The sequence below is a fragment of the Pithys albifrons genome, chromosome 6 (assembly GCF_047495875.1).
Source record: "Pithys albifrons albifrons isolate INPA30051 chromosome 6, PitAlb_v1, whole genome shotgun sequence".
Taxonomy (NCBI): domain Eukaryota; kingdom Metazoa; phylum Chordata; class Aves; order Passeriformes; family Thamnophilidae; genus Pithys; species Pithys albifrons.
In genome coordinates, this window is record NC_092463.1 from 8,469,716 (window position 1) to 8,489,689 (window position 19,974).

A 19,974-nucleotide genomic window follows, 5' to 3' on the forward strand; every position below is an offset into this window, starting at 1 on the left:
TTTTACAAAAACAGTAGATGATTCATATTTACAAAAATAAACCCAGAGCAATTCAGACTTGTGAGGGCTCATTTCAAAAATCATAATTAGAGCAAATCCAATATACATTGGCCAAGCCTAGGCAGAAAAAAAGTTCATCTAATGGAATCTTGAAATCACATCTGCATTTTAGAGGCATCCTTTAGACGTGCCACCGCACATACATCCATGCAGAGTGGACAGTTCAGCACAAAGCAAGGTTCCTATTTGTCGCTAATGAATACTGGCTCCAGCCTGCAGAGCTCTGATCTGATCTCATCCCACCATCTCCATGAGATCAGTGTCTTTCATTGAGTAAAAGTCGAGTGGTCTGCATTTATAATACAGATCTGTGCATGTCTGTCATCTTTATGATGTGACTTTGATATAAAAATAAATCTAATGAACCTGAAATTATGACTCAGATTTCTAATGAGGCATGAAGTGATAAAATCTTGAATGCAGTGTCACTGTCGGGCTCACTGTTAGGTGGCACAAGAGACATCACCAGCACCTTGCAAGCACATGGGCCTCGGTTGTTATCGCTCTTTACGACCCTATTTGCAAAGCGGCTGCAAGCCCTGAGCTGCTCCCGGGTCTCATGCTATTAAGCACCAAACACTGATATGATTAAAACGTCTCGTCTAAAGGGCTAACACTAAATAAACGTGCTGGATTACACCGTGAGGTTGGTGGGGGCAGGCACAGGGGTGGAGCGCGGGTTCTGGCTGCCCTTGCTCCCCTGGCCAGGCAGGGATGCTCCTTGTGCTGCTGGAAGCGCTGCCCTCGCAGGCAGCCGCTTGCCTTTTCCCGCTCCCTCATTTCCATCCCTCCCCGCCAGCCATAAAAGCCACGTCCCCGACTCCCCACAGGGCTGCGGCCGGGGCCAGGCCAAGGGCAACCGAGATAATTGCTCCTGAAATACACGTGCCGACCGAGCAGGGGGACCCACTGGACAAACAGGATTTTTGCTAAATTAGGACAATTGCCGAACACAGCTTCATCCCCTCGCCGGGGCTCTATACATAGATGAAAGGCACGCCCAGTTGTGCAATCTGTTGCAGTGGCACACCTGGCGCTGTCTGCAAGTCTATTCACAACCGCCAGCAGGTGCGAGGTGGCCTTTGTGGCCATAAAAGTCTGGCTGGGCCGCCCCTGCTGTGTGCCCTGTGCTGCAGCCGGGCAGGGAAGGCTGTCACAGATTAATGCGGTTGTTTGAAGCTGCTGGGAGCCACCGCCTGAAGCTTGCAGTGGCTTCGGGGGGATCAGAGTAAGGCCTGTGCACACAGGATGGATTTGCAGCTTCTGTCTCGGTGTCTGTGCTGAGGTGGAGGTAACAAGCTGAGCAGGCACATGGTACAGGAGCAACCTGAGCAGCCTGAGCAGATGCAAGGTGTCCCTGTCCATGTCAGGGGAGTTGTAACTGGGTCATCTTTAAGATCCCTGCTAGCACAAACCATTCTATGTTTCAGTCCGAGAGCAGGTCCCCATTTCTGCAACCCCAGGGGTGCTGCTGAGTGGCCCTGCCAGTAGGTACCAGTGATTTGCAATCGAGCCCCTGTTTGGGCTCAGACTCTCCGAAAAGGATTTTGCTCTCTCTGCTTTGGGATGCTACATCTCACACAGCACAGGAATAGGGTGGAGCTCCAAAACCCCCATTGCCAGTCAATACTAGAATTTAATTTAAAGACATAATGGATTTTAGAGCAGGTTTTCAATAGGAGTTTTCATTCCCACTGGCTCACACAGGATTTTGCTTGATATGAACAAAAAAAGGGATGCTCATACAAATCCTGAGCTGCTGCAAAAGGTACTCTTCAATTTCTCTAGTCCTTCAGAGCCAGTCTCACTCTTTAATTGGGAAGGCATTTTTACAAGGACTTTAAATGCTCTTGAGATGAATCATGAGGGAAGAGAGGGAGAATTCATAACAGCTAAATGGCCCAGATTTGTGGTGCTCAGAGCTCTCTGGCCTCAGGACTGGCTTCAGTACATTTCTTGTAATTGGAAATACAATCAGATACATATTAAGCCCTGACAACCATGCACTGTATTTCTCTGCTGCTGAAGTGCTCAATATCCTGTGCTGGCTTTGGTCCCTGAAAAAACATTCAAAAGCAGTGGTGCTCTGAGAAACCCCTTTTGGGCATTTGGTTATGATGAAAATGGGCTGGGAGTGGGCAATGTGGGAATGGCTGTCACCCATCATCATTAACGGCTGTCCTCATGCCCCAGCCTCATTAGCAGAAATATGTCTGGGCTCCTCTTGTGCCCATCTGTGGGTCAGTTCTCAGGGCATGGGTGTGATGGGTAGAGCATTCAACAGTAAGATAAACATGATTTGATCATTTTGTGAGAGCAAAATGTTGCTGTGATGACTGCAAACATGCTTGTGGCAGTCAGAAGTCGTCCCAGGCTTGGGCATCTTCAAACAGCTGGGTGTGGACCAGGTGCTCTGCGAGCCCTGAGCAGTGTGTATGTATGTGGGGGGGCATATGGAGAGCCTGACCCCTCCAAACAATGCCATCTGAGTGCATGTCCACTACACTGTAAACACAGCCTGAATTTGAGCCTGTTCCTTTGGACATGTGGAGAGGTGCTTGTGGAAAAAAAAGAGCAGTTCATCAGTACTTCTGACAATAAGCATAGGAGGACAACATCCCACCTGGCTCTAGGCGCAATGGAAACATGTTTGATGAGCCCTGACCCAGTGCTATGGGGTGTTTGGCACAGAACTGGCCCCATACCCAGCCCTTTCCAAAGTCCTCAACAGGTGATGAAAGGCACAGCTGGGTTCAGTGCCCTGTGAGTTGCATAGCCCAGCCACCACCTCCAAAGCCTACCCAGGAGCTGCAAGGCAGAGCTGGGGCCATGAGAATCGCTGTGCTCCAGCCTGTTGGTCCCTTATGGAGCTGCAGCTGCTCTGGCTGTTCCTGTGAGGCTGGGGATGAGGATGGGGTTTGGGACCAGAGTCACTCATTGAGTTTCCAATGCGCCTGGCCAATGGAGGTGGTGTTGAATAAAACATACACTCAAGTCCTGCCCATCATGTGGGTCCCTCCAGCAGCCCTGCCCTGGCTTGTGGGGATGGGGTGTTTGGGTAAAACTTGCTCCTGCAGCAATTGCTAAAATAACTGGACAAGGCATAATCATGTGCTTGAGAGTGCTAGAAACAATTTAAGAAATGTTCTTGGGACAAACAGCAGGCACTGTGCAAACAGGTCCCTGGGGTTTGTGGAAGGGGCCCCGGCTGCCAGCCCACCCAGCCCCACAGGAATGCAGTTGCACCGATAACCCACTCCACTCCTTTTGTAACCTCCTTCGTTTGGTCCTTCAGGCTCCCCCTGCTCCCACTTTGGGGTTTCAGAGTCCTCCTTTTGCAATAAGATCAGAAAAACAAAACCAGAGGTATTGCAAGCCCACGCCATGCTATCTCCAGCGCCTCTTTTCTATTCATTGTGAAAGCAAGGGGCTTTGTGAGGACTTGAGCACTCCTCTTGGGTCTCCCCAGAGACAGAACTTGGGGTTTGCCACTCCACAGATTTCCAGCTTCAGCAGACTTCCAATGGAAGCTCGCTGGCCCGGCTAGGTTTGTAGCACAGCCCAAGTGTTGCTGACCCCGGAGCTGGTGGTGCAGCAGAGATGCAAAGGCTTGAGTTACAGCAATTCATCAGCTGCTAATCCACTCTGCCAGCCCCTCCGCTCAGTCCTGCTATCAATCATGTGCAGAGCCCCAGGGCAGGTCTGCAGCCCAGTTGTTCCTGCTATGGCAGGTTAGCAGGGTGTCAACAGCACAGGGGAGCCCCTGGCCTGGGGGGACTAAATGAAATCACCGGAGCTGGGACCTTCCAGAGGCCATAGAAGAGGGCTGGGGACATCCACAACATGTCTCCTGGGTCTTTAGGACTGATATCAGGATCTGTGCCATCTCCTCCTATCGTGGTCAGTGTTGTTGGGAGGCAAACATCAGGGCAAAGCAGCTGAGATCACATTCAAGGTTTGTGCTTAGTCATGGAAGTGCTTCAGAAAACCCCATTTGCTGGAATGAGCAACCTCTGCCTCCAATACTTTTGTCTGATATTTATGCAATATCTGTAAAGAGCAGGGAGCAGGGTTTGCAACAGGCTCCCAGGACAAAAAAGGAACAGGGTTAGGCTGGTGCAGGGTGTGTATAAAAATTGCACAGCCTCACACTGGCCCTCCCTTGACCCTTTGCATCCCCAACCAGCTGATTTTGGAAGCATGGAGACTGTCCCAGCTGCAGCAGCAGCATCATGCTGTGCAGTTTATGGGCTGCCCAGAGCCAGAGCAAGGCACAGGAGACAGCCAAGACAGGTACGAGCTCTGTACCCAATGTTCTCGTCTGTTGCATCTTCCTGGTCATGCTGCCAGCTTCATTTTCCCAAATGGTTTTCTTTTACCTCTAATGTCTTTGTTCAGGATATTTTATTTTACTTCTGTTTTTTCTTTCTTTTATTGCTCTTCCATGCAATCTGATCCCAGCCTCTCAGACAAGCACAGGCAAAATCACACCAATACATCACAATAATCAGATCTGATTTCAGGGGCTCTCTCAGAGCCAAGGCACTGAGTGAAGGCCAATGGGCTTATTGATCGCAGCAGAGCGACAGCTCTCTCTGGTACAGGATTTAGCTCCTAGATGGACTCTAATACGTAGATTTGTTTTTCTTACTGGCAAAAGCGTTGTGTAAATATTCTGCTATTAATGGTACAGATCTGTTACTAGTTTGATAAATTGGGAAACAAAAAGATTGAAGTGGAGGTCTTGCCTTCTAAAGCAGCATGACTGATCCTAATGCCCTGTCCTTTTTCTGTCAATCAAGGTTGATTGGCAAACCTTTTAATTCAAGTCTCTAAGCAGGATCATCAGCATTTACTTAGCTAGTGTTGATTTCCACTTGACCGGGCTGCTGTGGAGTAAGGTATCATCCTATAGTGCAAACCTTCTTACAGGAGATAAAGAAACTGAGACAACCTTGATCCTCCTCATTACCTCCTCAGACCTAATGATTGTCTGGAGCAACCCCCCGAACTGTGGTCGGGGATTCCACAGGACCTGGGTGGGCATCCAGAGAGGTGTGTGGCTCTGAGGGAAGTGGAGCAGAGCACAGGACATCTCATGTGGCCCCAGCCCAGCTGTACTGTCTGGCTTGTGTCTGCCCCTCCCATCCCCAGCCCTGGTTCCCAGGCACTGTGCACGTCCTGGGATCAAGTCCCAGCACTGCTGCAATATAAAACAAACCTGGCACTTGGAGCATGCAGCCTGTGGCTCATCTCTCCCCCCACTCCTCCAGCTATTTTTAGCTGCTTTTCCAGAGAAACAAGACTTACGCAGCCTGCCTGCAAGTTCAGGGACTCCAGCTACTGCCCATCCCAGCAACTCCACCTCTTGGATGGGTTAGTTGCTGCAGGATGGGATTAATAATGCTACTAGAGAGGGCAAGCCCACAGAGTCACAATAGGAACATCCCACAGAGCCAGACCACAAGTTCTGCCACTTGCAGGGTGATATATTTCTCCCAGCATTTCGTCTCCCATCTGCACCTGAGCACCCAACCCAGCCTACAAAGAGAGAGGGGAGATGGAAACACGAAATACAACTAGGTTAACAGTAAACAAAATTACTCATTTTATGTAGTGAAGTTGTTTTCTCATAAAACGTGTTGTTCTGTAAGGCCCTGTTTCTGGACAAGGTGAGAGAGGGTCTTGTGGGTTGGAGCTGAGCATGGCAGTTCAGCATTGCAAGGCTGGTGCTCCCAGGGCTGGTTTTGCCTCACTGGCTTCATAAAGCACATCCAGAATGTGCATACAGCAGTGCAGAATTAACACTGAGCACTTACTCTTGATACAAAAACGAGGAACTTTTTTCTTCAGGTACTATATTTAGATATTTTTCGTGGAATAAGAATTTAGGTTTGGTTTTGGGTTTTTTTCAAGAAAAGGAGAGATTGCTAAGCCAGTGGAAGCAGGAAGGTCTGGGAGGGGAGTCTGGAGCCAGGTGGGACCACTCTAAATGTTTCATGGGGCTCAGAACCCACCTCCAGCAAAGATTCCAGCATGAGGAGGCCTTCAGTGCTTGGGAAGAGCCCACAAGGCTGTCAGGGCAGTAGTCTGGTGCCTTGTGCAACATGCCTGACCACTACAGCCATCCTCCACTGCAAATACCCATCCTATTCGTTGTTCAGAACAAAAACTAAGTACTTTTCTACAGAACAGCAATCAAAGGGAGCTTGGGCCATTTTGCAGCCCCTCTCGTTGAACCAGCAAAGCAGCACAAGCTCTGCTGTTAACACCAGGCTAAGCCACAGGGATGAGACAGAGGAGTTTGAACAGGAGCCATCTGTGCAGGTTGGAAACTAACTATTTCCTTCCCTTTAACCAGTTTTGGGCCAGCTGAGTCCTTCTGAGGCACAAGGAAGTGTGCCTGCCCCTTTGTGTCTCTCAGAGGTGTTAGATCCCATGTAACAGCATCTGATACAGAGCAGCTCAATTAACATCATTCCAGGTCATTAAACTGATGCAGTGCTCAACTCACCCACCAGCCATTTGTATACTGATCACAGACACTAGATCAAATGAATTCTTCTAAAATTTCAGTAATTTTCAGCATTTGTGTACATAAGTCCAACATGTGAATCAGAGTCAGCAAAAATAAATCAGGATTTCAGGAACTGTGTTGTAGCAGGAAGGCTGGGATCCCAGTTTCCTTTCTACTCATTTCTTTGATCCATCCATGTACACTCTGCCATGGCATCTAGCACTGACTTACTGAATGTGCTCACTTCTTCTTTCCCAAATGACACCATTCAGCTGTTGCTGTTTAGTGTATTCACATACTCACAACAAAGATTGTGCATCTCAGCTTATAATGCTGTCTTATCTTACAACAGTTTGGCATTACCATTTAAAGAAACATAAATGCCCAACAATAAAAATATTAGACAATTCTTCTAAGCCTGTGTGTGCACTGATATTCCTGTTAGGCTGCAAAACATATTATTAAGCACAGAAAGACTATTGCACTAATGCCCCTTACAAAACCGGCCTGAGTTCGAGTACCCAGAAAGCTGCTTATCTGTTCCTCTAGACTAAGAAGACTCAATGCCTTTCAATTATTAAAAGGGATGAATTATGTCTCAGTCTAAACTTGGAAGTCAGAGAAACCACAGACCTCTCTAAGACCCCTGAAGGAAGTCAAGCCCTTTAAACTAAAGTTTTCAGATACAGCATTCAGCTTCAGGAGAGATCCCGCATTTGTTTGTTTGTTTGTGTGTGTGTTTTCAACCGAGCTTATTTTCAAGTGCTTTGCATTAACACCCTTTATGGTTTTGAACTTTCCAGAGTGTCAAGAAAAGACCCAGCACAAAGGACTGTGCCATCCCAGGGAGTAACAGATGGATGTGCAGGGAGAGACTCAGCGCCCAGACCTGTGTGTGCAGGTCAGTCTGATGCCCTCCCAGCATCAAGCCATGAAACAGCCTTTTACAAGCAACATTGTTTTCACCTGAAAACCTGCAGACTGAGAGGTTCGGTCTGCTTATTTAGTCCAACCCAATGCAGCCCTGTGCTCTTACAGGTCCCTGCATCAAAGGCAATAATTTCATTGTCAAGCTGTGAAAGATTTGTAAATCAAGTATGTCTTTGTGGGACACCAGCTCTGGATTAACAGCCAAGATCCTGAAGGTTAAGGGACAATAGAGAAAGACAGCAGACCTAAAGGATACTGGATATATTTTCTATTTTCAGATTTATGTGTCTATCCCGGCATGTGGTTTTTGTCATGCATACAGCATGAGTGCTGTATTTGACAATTTAAATTGAGGAACAAAGGACTATAACAGTAGAGGGGGGCTAAATTGAATTGAATTAATTTGTTTATCCTGCAAATCAACATCTGCTCAGACCTACTTCTTTCAACTCTGAAGTTGTCATAATGGAATATTTTGCCTTCTGCTCAGTCTAATTATAGATGCACAAGCCAATAGCTCTTAATTTTGCTCACAGCCATCAGTGGGAGCTTCACTGCTGCGCAGTTAAACCAAGGCTCTTTTTCAGGAAGGTGTTCTCCACAGTAAGCTGTGTGTTGGTACCCATCTAAGGGGATGTTTTTACACTGAATTAATTGAAAAGCTGCTTTTCAGCACTGATGGAAATCATTACAAAAGAAGATGCAGAATCCCAAAGGATCAGGTCTGCTCAAGCAGGGATGGGAGGAAAGCTCTTGGAGGCACAGAACTCTCTGTCTTCATCACCCTGGAGTGCTCAAGAGGACATGGACTTGTGCCACAGCACAAAGCACACCCCACCCCTGAGGGCCTCAGAAAGGATCACTACTCTATAAATATCCTCCATGAAAACCTTTCCTCCATCCTCATATCATCATAGAATCCTAGAATGGTTTGCATCAGAAAGGACTTTTACAGTCAATTAGTTCCAACCCCCCTGCCATGGGCAGGGACACCTTCCAGTAGAGCAGGTTTCTCTAAGTCCTATCCAACCTGGCCTTGAACAATTCCAGGGTTGGCATATCCACCTACAGCTTCTGTGGTCAACCTGTGCCAGTGCCTTGTCACTCTCACAGTGTCATAGTGAACACTACTTCAGGGTGGCTCCTGCAGGATGGAGGTGCCCAGGCTGGGGCAACCATGGGGCTGGTGGATCCCACAAGCCCAGCACAGACATGGCCACATGGCCTGAGCCTGGTGCAGGCTTGCCCCCACATCTTTGACTGCAGCAAGTATGTGATCTTAGCAACTATGGTCACATTTCTGATCTTCTCCAACTGTAACATTTTTCTGCCACCCCCTAAAGAAGCCCAAGTGTCCCACATTGTGATGATTAAGGACTGTGGTTTAATCCTTTCAGTTTTCATCAATTTTCTTGGAAACATGAGGCATCCCCACTTCAAGAGATCTGTGAAAGCAAAGCAGAATTTTCAGTTCCTCACTAACAGAAATTACATGGTTTTATTTGCCACCTTGGGGCCAAACTAGGTTGGATGCAAATAAATATAGCTCTGTTGTTGCCAGAAAAGGTCTCTGTTGACTTACATTACACAGGAAGATAGAATGACTTTTCTTTGCCTTAATTGTTTTGGCACAGCTCTGGGAGCAATGTGTCCAGCTTACTAGGAACTGTCAACACTGACATCCAGATTTGCTGTTGAGGAAAAGGAGCACTCACAGGGTTTGCAGGACTTCTGACCACAGAGCCTACCAGAAAAAGGACATGAGGATGGAAATGTGCAGAGAAACTACTCTTCCCTCCCTCCAGAGCCATACCTGTCTCTGAGCTCCCCACAGGACCTTTTTCCAGTCAGGAAAGTGTCTTCAGCATCTGTTGGTGGCTGCTCCCCATAAGGTCTTGCCCTAGGGCTCCTCAAGATGTTGTCTGCCTTCCTAGTGTTGCTGCTTATCAGCAGCTCTGGCTTGAGGCTACCCCAGCAATGCATGACCATTATTTCCTCTGCAGAGTTGCAGAGTTGAGTAAAACAAGAAGTTTTTCCCAGCGTTTGATATTCACAGCTGTGGGTTGCAAACTAATTGTCTCCCCTATCTAAAGTCACCTTCAGCACACTAACTGGGGCTTCTTTAAGGAAGGCTCATTTTAAAAAAGCATCATTACCAGCACTGAGTCTCACATATTTAAAGTTTTTTCAAAGAGGCTTGAGGTGATGAAAAGTTTTTGCCCTTAAGGCACAGTCTTTAGATTTGAGTGCTTTTCTTGCCTTTAGAAATATGTCCTGGAAAACATAGCTTCTGAAAGCAATCCCTGCTCAGGGGTCTGCTTTGGTGTACACAGGGGAGGGGTCGGGATGGATGTTTAACTTCTCTTCATATACCTACAGCACCTTCCTTACCTGCTGTCTCTGGATCCTCTGGCAGAGTGGTTGCCTCAAAGATCTGACCCTTGGATATGACATATTAGACCAGAACTTATGGCAAAAAATTTGATATTGCCATTTAAATATAAAGACAGTATTAAAAAAAAAGCTACCCTGCAAACCAGCCCACCCTTTCATACCAGGTAGCTCCGTTGCAGGCTCATCCTCCAGAATCCCTGAAAATGCACAAGACCCTGACTGAGAGCAAATGCAGGAGTGGTCCAGATGTTCCCTGTGACATGTGGAATAAACAGCTGGAGGGCAGTTAGTGCTGTAGTTAGCTATAGAGATCCTGACTGGTAAATGGGCACAAGAGACCCAGGACAAAGGGACATGGAAAACATCCTTGTTCCTTCAGAAACTGGAAAATGCATTTCTCTGACTAGTGCCTGGCTGGTCTGTTCAGCTGAATTTTAAGTTCTAATGAACAATTTAAAAAGGTAGGAGGTTGAACAGGAATGTGGCTGCCAAAACTCTGACCTATGCAAGTCAATCCACAAGTTTTTGTAAGGGCAGGATTTGACTCTCTGCCAGTTGACCTGTATATGTAATTCTGTGTGAGGAGGATGGCAGTGGCTAGATGTAACTGCTGTACCCCACGTATCTGCAGGATCTTCTCTGCAAGTGGCACAGGCTTTCTGCAAGCTGAAAGGCTTGGAAAATGAAGTATCCTCTCCCAGAGACTGAGCAGGAATTTGGAGCACTTGAATAGTCCATCCTCAAGGAATCTTTTCCAGGTCTGACTCTGATACTGGTACATGCTGAGACAGGACTATGTGAATTCGTAATCAGTACTGTAGACATGATTTAAGACCCTATAATATGTATCTCACTATCACATCACAGTGCTTTGAATTGAGGAGCTCCAAGTATTGTATTTTCATGCATATAGCCTGCATCTCAGATAACTCACACCACTGCAGAAGACCTGTCCTTTCAAACAAGGACTTAGCTAATCTGAATCCTCAGATAACCCTGGGGTCACCTCAGAGTATCAGTTATGTATGTGGAACCACGTCCTCTCCTTCCTCTAAGCCTCCACCATCCCTTCCTGCTCCAACCTCCTCCCACAAATCGACAAGTTTTCTGCAGTCCTCATCTCCTTCCCAATGTGCAGCAGATGTGAGATGGGACAACAGAACCAATGGCATCTCATGCTGCTCACCGCTACTTTCTGGTCCAGTTTTGTTTCTGCATGTAACTGGTTCTGAGCATGGATCTCTCCAGGGGCTCCAGGGGACAGTCAATGCAGTGGCACCAGCAACCGATATGAGAAGGGTGGAAAGATGGGAAAAGTCATAAATTTGGTGCTAAAACTGTGCTGAAAACCAAAATAACTAATTCTTTCTCTACTGCTTGTGTTGCCCTCTCAAAGATTGTTCCATCCAGATGGTCTTCCTGTGTCTTTTTTCCTTATTCCTGCTTGGACTTCAGACAGTAAAGCCTCCCTGATGCAAATTTCCACTCCAGCCTACAGAAGCCTGGCAGACAAACTGAGCATTTACAGGGATGCTCACTGCAGCCAAGAGCCTAAAATTAGACTTAATACCACTGCCAGCACCCAAGAGGTGATCTGGTTTTCCGAAAAGGGGGGAAATTTCAAAACCTGACCCATGTATGGCTTGATGCTCCATAGAAGCAGCTGAGTCTGCAGCTGCTCTGGTTCAGCTGCTTAAACATTACTCTGCACCAGTCGGGCAGGTCTGCAGCACATAAGGACTCCATGCATGGAAAACCCAACTGCCCCCCTCATGAAGGGACCTACCTGCAGAGGTGTGTCATCTGTGGCAAATCTATTCTCCTACCTTGAATCCTCCAAATGCTTCTCACTCACAAAAATAGCTGATCATCCTTTTTAAGTTCTGCTGTTAAACAACATTGCACATGTGTTTATTCAGCTGATGAGGTAACGGCAGGGGGAATTTACAAACATCAGCTCACAGGCACAGAACTTTGCCAGGCTATGAGATTTATTTAAAACCATAAATTGTATTTCAGGATTTCCAAATGAGACAAAGGAAGAGCTCCCTGGCCAGCAGCAGGGATGCTGCTGGGTGTGCACAAGGCCAGACAGCTTTGGCAAGAAAGTGACACATAAAACCTCTTTTATAACAAAACCTGTGATTATATCAACCCCTTTGCACATGCTGCACCTTGGGGCCTGTGTTTGTTTTTGACCAAGGTCATCAAGTGAAGTATATCCTCATTGCAGGGTTTGCTAGAAAGGTGTCTGAAAGCAGATGGGATTGTGAAACACTCTTTCACTACACCTAATGCATTGCAAATAGCAGTGAAAAAACTGACAGCAGGCTGGAATGCTGAGAAAATTGCTTTGATAAACTAAAGTGTTTAAAATAAACTTTAATGTTATTGATTTTAAGCCATGTCGGGAAGCTGAAGCAAGAAACATTCTTTCTAGTGTAAATGAGTTCAGCTTCAAGTCTCTGTAAAATTGAAAAAAAACCCCACAACACGGGGAGCAAGAACTAATCTGTGAAAAGTTAAAGATGCATGAGCCACTTCAGATGCAAATAAACACAGGCTGGACATCCCTTAACACTTGTTCTGGTTTTATTATTTTCTTTTATAGAGGAATATGAGCATCCTAGCTAACAGCTCGAGAAGGTGCTGAATGGGAGATGCAGACAGCCAAAGCCCACTGTCCTTTGGGCAGGGAGAGCTCATGTAAAGCCTGTACCAGGCAGCATTGAAGGGCCATTGCCTGTCCTGAGACTCATCCAAGATCTTTCCAGACACCGTGTTTTAGAAGACATCTCATTTGGTTTCCATTACAAAGCCACCTCTGTGTATTTGGGAGCTCCTACAATTGCCACAGGGAGGTGGCATCCCATGGTTCAGTCTCTGAAACTGGACTGGCCACAAGCATGTTCACCATGTGGCAAAGGCAATGGAGAATGGGGTGGGGGGATGCTGTTATCACACTGAATTGTCTATTCAAGCTCTGACATGAGTAATCAGCACTTTCTGGAGCAATGCCTGTAGACAGCTGCTAAGTTTCTGGCCCTCATCTCATTCAGTCTCATCCCCACCTCACTGGGGATGTGGGAGTTGTCTTTGCACCATGACAGACTGGGAGGAGCAACAGTGACAATCTCAGTCATCGAGACAGGGTGAGACCGAGCTGTACGAGAGGGTTCCTGAACTTGGGGACACGTGAGCAGCAACTCCAGATTCGTCAGGATCCGGCAGCTCTCAGCAGCCAAAAAGCAAGGAGAGGGCGGTGCCAGGAGCATCTGAGGGAGATTTAAATGGCTCCAGGGAGTGCAGGCGACCCAGGGAGCAGCAAACAGGAGTATGGCATGGCAGGGTTTGCCCAGTACTTTGTGCAGGTGGGATGAGCAGGAAGTGCTCTTCTCTGACCATCCAGGAGCAGGCAATAGAGGCAGCAATCAGACTCAGTAGCCAGTAAGAAAGAGTATCAAGAGATTCTTTCAGCTCAGTCTTACCAGCGTGCTAAGTGTGAGCTGGTACAGGGCATCTGCCCCAAGGATTCACAGCTGATGGCTGTGCTGCACTGGCATGGACCAGTGTGCCTGGTGGGTCAGGCTCATTGCACACCTAAGCAGACTGGAAGGGCAGCCAGACTCATCCCTGGGCACTGGGACACCCCCTGTGTTGTCTGTGTCCTCTGGATCATCCTTCCTGTCGTAGAGGCTGGCACTGATAGAAGCTGCCAGGGTTTCTCTGGCATGGCTGTTTGTTATGTAGGTAGCTGGTCACTTGTCTTCAGAGGTGAGAGCCAAACATTATTCTCTCCCAGGAGCTTTCCTGCTTCTCCACCTTCCTCTGATCCCATCCCCCCTTTCTGGCTGTGTAAGTTTCATTTCTGCTCAGGTATTGTGTTGTGTCCATCCATCTCCATTTGATGGTGGCCAAAGCTGAAGATACAATGTTTAAACAGCCAAAGAAATACTATCAACAGCACAGGAGAGTTGGGAAATACTACCCCCTGCCCAGGCCACATCACAAAGTGGGGATGGGACTGGGTCTTTGAATTGACCTTGGATGTGAGGCTTTAATGCCCCATTCTGCCTCATATCCCAGTCTCTTTGCAGGGGCCCTGAACTGAATAGAGAGTCAGATTTGAAAAGACTGCTTGCTTGCTTCTTTTTCCTGGAAATCTCCCAGCCAGCTGCTGCTGTGGCCTTGTCTTGTTTGGCTCATGAGGTCTGATAGGATCAGAGCCTGAGATAGTACAACCGCAGGCCAAAATTACTGGTGTCATCTGCTCCTCACTTGTAGAAACAAGCTCCCAATGATCTGATGGTGGCAGGTCTGTGGGGTGCATCTTTGGGGTCCTCCTGTCTGTAGGATCCTTCTCTGCAGAGAGGATGTTGCTGACACATCTTCTAGGTCCCTCCTTTCAAAAAAGCACAAAACAACCCTGAATTTATCTCCAGCCTTTGATAGATACTATAATGTAAAGCAGCTGCGTAGCCCCTGAGGGATCTGTTCTTTCCTTTTGGCTCAGAGTCTAGGGATGTGGATGCAAGATAAAAACAAAATCTCCTGATGAAACATCCCTGCTGGACTGAGGGACTGGGGACCCATGATAGGAGTGCAGGACACCCAGCCCCAGCCCCAGTCTTGCCTTAGGCATTCAGTGGTGTCATCCCCTGCTGTGACTTGATCTGTCTCTACCATAACCCCACTCCACTTTCCTGCAGCAGCTGAGGCTTTCATGCTTTGGTTTTTGCACATACCAACACAACCCCACTGAGAACTAAATCCTACTTCGGGTCTAAGTTTTTAAAAATATGTATCAGTGTGGATCATTTCTGAGGGTCTGTTTGCATCAGTAAAAGCCCTGATGTTGGATTACGATGATATTTAAGGGGTAAATAATAATAATAATAATAATAATAATAATAATAATAATAACAATAATACTAAATCTCCAATGAACCTGTTTAGGATAATGGCTATGCTCTGTGTGGTCACTGCAGGCAGGGTCCCACAGGAAAACATCCCCCTGTCCTGCCTCATCCCAGCATGTGCTGGTGTCTATGGGACTACCTACATTTGTAACCAAAGTGCCAATTGTGGACCAAAAATGGCAGAGCGTGGCATAAAAAAAGAGGGTGTGATTTGGCCCTGGAGATGTATTTTTAGACTTTCTATTTCAGACTACTCATCTCCAGCATAACATCTGCTGGATCATTTTATAGCTGTGATTGTTTACTGGTGACCGGCTGACACTGACACTGCAGGGATTTGATAAGAGTAGTTTTTCTGTGTATCTGTGAATACATTTTACTGGAAGTCAGTGGGATGGGTCAAAGACCTGTATTTAAACTCCACAGCAAAGGGAATAAATGTTAAATCAATAATTTTCTTGCTACTTGTAGGATCGCCTTGTCTGTAAAAGACAAAGGAAGCAATCTCTAGGCTTATGTTTGCCATTCAGAGATTACCTTGAATTTGACCCTTCTGCTCAATTTACTCTGTCAAAGCTGCTGGAATTGTCATGTTCAAATGCCACAGAGTCAATTAATCCCGACTTTGCAGTTGCAACTCTGTCCAGGGACTCCATGGTTTCTGCACTGTCAGTTCCTGTGAAAGCCTTATCTGTAGGGCACATCAGACAAAGGAGAGTGAGGGGGTTTTAAATGATAAAATTGTAGTTTATTCCAACAAAAAAGGAGGGATAGAGAGCGAGAGAGGCAGAGAGGATGGGCAGTTTACATGAGAGGAGAATCAATCCAGGCAGAATTTCCAGCAGGGCACATTTAGAGGCAGCATGTAATGGAGATTACATTGATTTTCCTCCATTTACTGTAAGGTAACTGCGAGTGAAACTGTAACAGGAAACTTAGAAATGCTCTTCACAGAAGCTATATTTAGGCAGACACACTGACATGATACCACTGAATAAAATAAACATGTAGGAGACAACCAGTCCTGAGGGACTTTCAGCTCCATCCGCCTGACACCCTCTGAGCAAGGGGAATGCATTATTCCCAAGCCATCTATGCGACCTTTTCTGTAGGAACTTATAGAAGCCAGCAGGTTACTGGGCAGCAACCTGGGTAAACTGGGAGGCATCTCCCTTAAATGCAATGGTTTTGCCCTTCCTTGCTAAAACAAAACGCCTGCTAGCTGGCCTGAGCACAGCTCCTCTGGCTGCTGTTCCCTGTTACAAGGGGATAATTTATAGCTTGTCAATAGAAAGAACAACAATTTGTTTGGTGTGCAGGCTGGAAGAGATGAGTTTTCTCAGAAGGCTGGGTGATTTTTGGAATTAGGGTACAGCTGCTTCTTTAAAGTCTCTGGCATCATCTCCTGCGTGAAATTAAGCTGTGTATGAGGTCCAGCCGCCTGGTCTCAGTGATGCCATTGCAGTGTACACAGCAGCCTGATTTTTTCCAGGGGCACCCAAAACTTTGTCTAATTGCCTGTGCTGAATTCCCTATTGCTCCTTTTCCCCTGTCAAGGAACACCTTTTCCCAAAGGGATGTCTCCTAGAGTCCCAGAGAAAGAGAGCAGACCTGTGCCCCAGGGCCCTGATGGATTTTAGGTCCTGCTAGGGTCTTTCCAGAGCAGTCATGAAAAAGTCACTTAACTCCCCTGTAAGTGGGAGTGATGATGCTTTCCCTCCTCAGAGTCTGCACGTGACACACACTATGTAAATATTTAGTATTTGAGCCAACTAATGCTTGCCGGAGTGGCACAAGTGAAAATCAGATCTGCAAACATTACATCCAGGAATGCAGCTAAGAACACTGTTTATTTTTATGAGCTAAGTGTACACCTTCTTGCCTTGGCTGCAAAGGCAGCATGTGAAGGAGAGGGAAACCATAAAATGTCTGAACGCCCTCCCAAATTTCTACTTATTTCTTCTTGCACAGCATCTACATTCAAGTCATTCTCCATGACCTCCTCAGTTGCATTGGCTCTGACTGCCCAGAGTCTGCTTTTGCTATGGAGGAAAGATGCAGCAGCAAATCCCACTGCTGATACAGCAGCCCCTTCTCTGTATCCAGCATGCCCACTAAGGTGGCACCAGATTCCTTGAGAGAGTGTAGGGTGTCTGATGCATTAAAGGTACAAAAATTTAGCAGAAATTTCCTTGAGTTCCAGCTTGTCCTCTGAGATAAGACGAGCTGGGTGCAAACAGGTTTAATTTCTGATTAGAACCTATTCAATGCTATAGGTCTGGTGAAGTACAACAAAAACTTGCACAATCCATATTCTGTAACAGTATGTTTTATTGAAACAACAGGGAAGCAGGTTCAGGATTACTGGGGATCAATGCATTAACTACGTATTAACTACTTATGTATTAACTACTTACATATTAACAACCATTAATATCTACAGTGTCTATCCTCAGATGTGAGTCCCACAAGCACAGCTCTGTGTGTAAGGACCACTGTCAATGGTGGCAAGCAGAAGTTGTTTGAGCCAATGTCTCAGGCCAGTGTACTCCTGAATGGCTCCTGTGAGAGCTTCTGGATTGTGCACCAAGTGCTGGAAGAGGTTGGATGCCTCAACCATGTGGAATTTTGGGGACAGGATTATCTCCATATGAAGTCTCTTGTTGCCTATGATAAAGTTGTTGAGGCATTTCTTCTCCAGGGAGCAGCTCAGGTACTCCAAGATATCCACCAGCTGCTGCGGGAAATCCCTCCTGTGCCACTGTGACAGGGGTGTGGGGTTCAGGAGGTGCATCAGAAAAGTCTTCAAGGTATAAGTGGGAAAGCCTACACCCACCAGGCTGTGGTTGAGGATCTCAGGTATTTGCAGTGCTAGCTGTCATGGAAGGCCAGCCTGGCGATGTGCCTTAAGAGCTCTGCCTTAGCCACAGCTTATGTCTCCACCATGTTGTGTTTTGGATGAAGTGGACCTCTGTAGGCTGCTGCTCCGAAAGATGTCTGAGTCACCTTGCTGCACCCCAAACAGCATCTCAACCAGGAAGCTTTCCTTGCCTTTGGTCAGGTGGAATTTGCAGGAGCAGCTGGAGGGCAACAACATTAAATGTCAGTGGCAGGACTGAGGCAAAAACAACCAGTCTGCTTTCACCAGTCAGTAGAACCAGTGGGCAGTTTTCTCCACATCTAGGCAGGAGCAGAGGGTGTGTAGGAGGGTGGGCTCTTCCATAGCATCTTCTTTTCTGCAGTGTGCAGCTCCAAGTGGAAGGCATGCCCCAGGGTGGGACTAAGGGGTACAACCACATAGTACACAACACCCTCCTCACGGGGACTCCAACCTTCAAATGCACTTCCACCCCAATGGCTTGTTGTGCCACCAGGTAGAAACAGTTTGGCAAGTGGTGTCCAAAGGCACATCAGGTCACAGATCATCACACAAGCTCTGTCCAGGTCCAGAAGAGGCCACTGTATGTGCTCCTGTAAGAGCCTTCCAAACTTACTTTCAACACCATGGTCCTTGTCTTTATGTGGGTCTTATTTCCCTTCTTCATTTCCAACAGCATTGTCTTCCTGCACATTTGCATTGTCATTTACTTCTTCCTTTGCGTCCTCATTGCCTTCTTTTCCTCCATTTCCAACATTATTGTCTCCTTCATTTGCAATGTTACTGCCTTCTTCATTTCCACCATCATTCTTTACTTCCTCCACATTCACATCACTGCTTACTTTTGCATCATTTGTAACTTTATTGCCTTCTTTTCCTTCATTTCCATCATTGTCTTCTTGATTTGTGTCAATTTTGCTGCCTTCTTCATTTTCATTGTCATGGTTGTCTTCCTCCCCATTCACATCACCATTTGCTTCTGCATCATTTGCAACCTAATTGCCTTATTTTACTTCCTTTACATCGTTGTGTTCTTCATTTGCATCAATATGGACACCTTCTTCATTTCCAGCTTCATTATTCACATCATTGGGCCAGCCCTGCCCCTTCATCCCCATCCTAGCTCAGCGACTCATAATGGCCCTGGGCAACCAAAGCTGCAACACCCACAAAATGCAGACCCACCTCTCTGGAGTGGGCCCCCTTTACAAAGCAGACAGAAGCCCCCCACCCCCAAACCCCTGGCAAATATAAAACTGGGTGACATGACACTCCTTGAAATCTCCTCCTGTGAGATGGGGTCAGTTCTCTTGGTGCTGACTTCTCTATTTATGGGAGTACTCTTGGGGCCTTTGATACAAGGCCCCAAGTTTGATACAAGTCACAGGCCGGCCACTGGTGAAGGCAAAGAGACATCTCTGCCACCTCTCTGGGGAACGTGTTTCCACAGCATCAGTAGCTCAATCCAAGTGGTACCAGCTCCTTAGGGGCGCACATCCACTGGTGGCACTTGAATATCTTTAAACAGAAGAAAGAACATGCTCCAGTGGTTGCACCCCCAAGAGATGATGTAATGGGGCACAATGTTGGGGGAGGGAATTGAAGCCCAGAGAAGGGTGAAACACGTATAAGGAGTTGCGGACACAACACAAGCCGTCGAGTGCCATCTGCTGCTATCTGGAGATCATGTTAGCTCTGTGAAGGGCACGACACTTAGGGGTCTGCCTAATATGGAAGAAAAAGCAGGAATGAGCTCAGTGGTGCTGCATCTGCTCTCCCAAGCTACGGACAAGCAAGGAAGGGGTCTGGAAATTGTATAGATCCACTGGCTGGCTCAGCACAACGTCGATGCAGAGCTCAACCCTGCCCCTGCGCTGCAGAGGGAAGTGTTTCCCAGTGATGTTTTTCTTGCCACCAGACGTTAATAATGTGGTGTGAGGTCCTTGCAGAGAAGCAACTGCTGCCCTTTCTCTCCTTGCTACAGAGCTCTGAGATGATGTTTTTTGCTGCTGCAGGGACAGACACCTTGTTTTCATGGCCCATGCTGACACCACCTTGAGTCTTCAGCAGCAGAGAGGGCAGAGCAAGGCTGACAAATGGCTTGCGGGAGCAAAGGAGCAGCTGTAGATCCCAGAAAAGTTGGATTCTGCCATTTTGGTCCTAGTTGGCCAAACCCAGCATTTATGCAGAGCAATTGGGAAGCTGTCTGGGCAATGTTCACTGCTTGCACAACCCTTCCTTGCCTTCTCCAGATGGATTGAGCTGCTGCACCAGGA

The 19,974-nt window shown here is 47.0% G+C and overlaps 1 pseudogene; it reads right to left on the reverse strand.

The window, feature by feature from the left end:
• Positions 1-17,272: 17,272 nt before the first annotated feature.
• LOC139673087 (inositol 1,4,5-trisphosphate receptor-interacting protein-like 1) lies at positions 17,273-19,734 on the reverse strand (annotated as a pseudogene).
• Between the last annotated feature and the right edge of the window lie 240 nt (positions 19,735-19,974).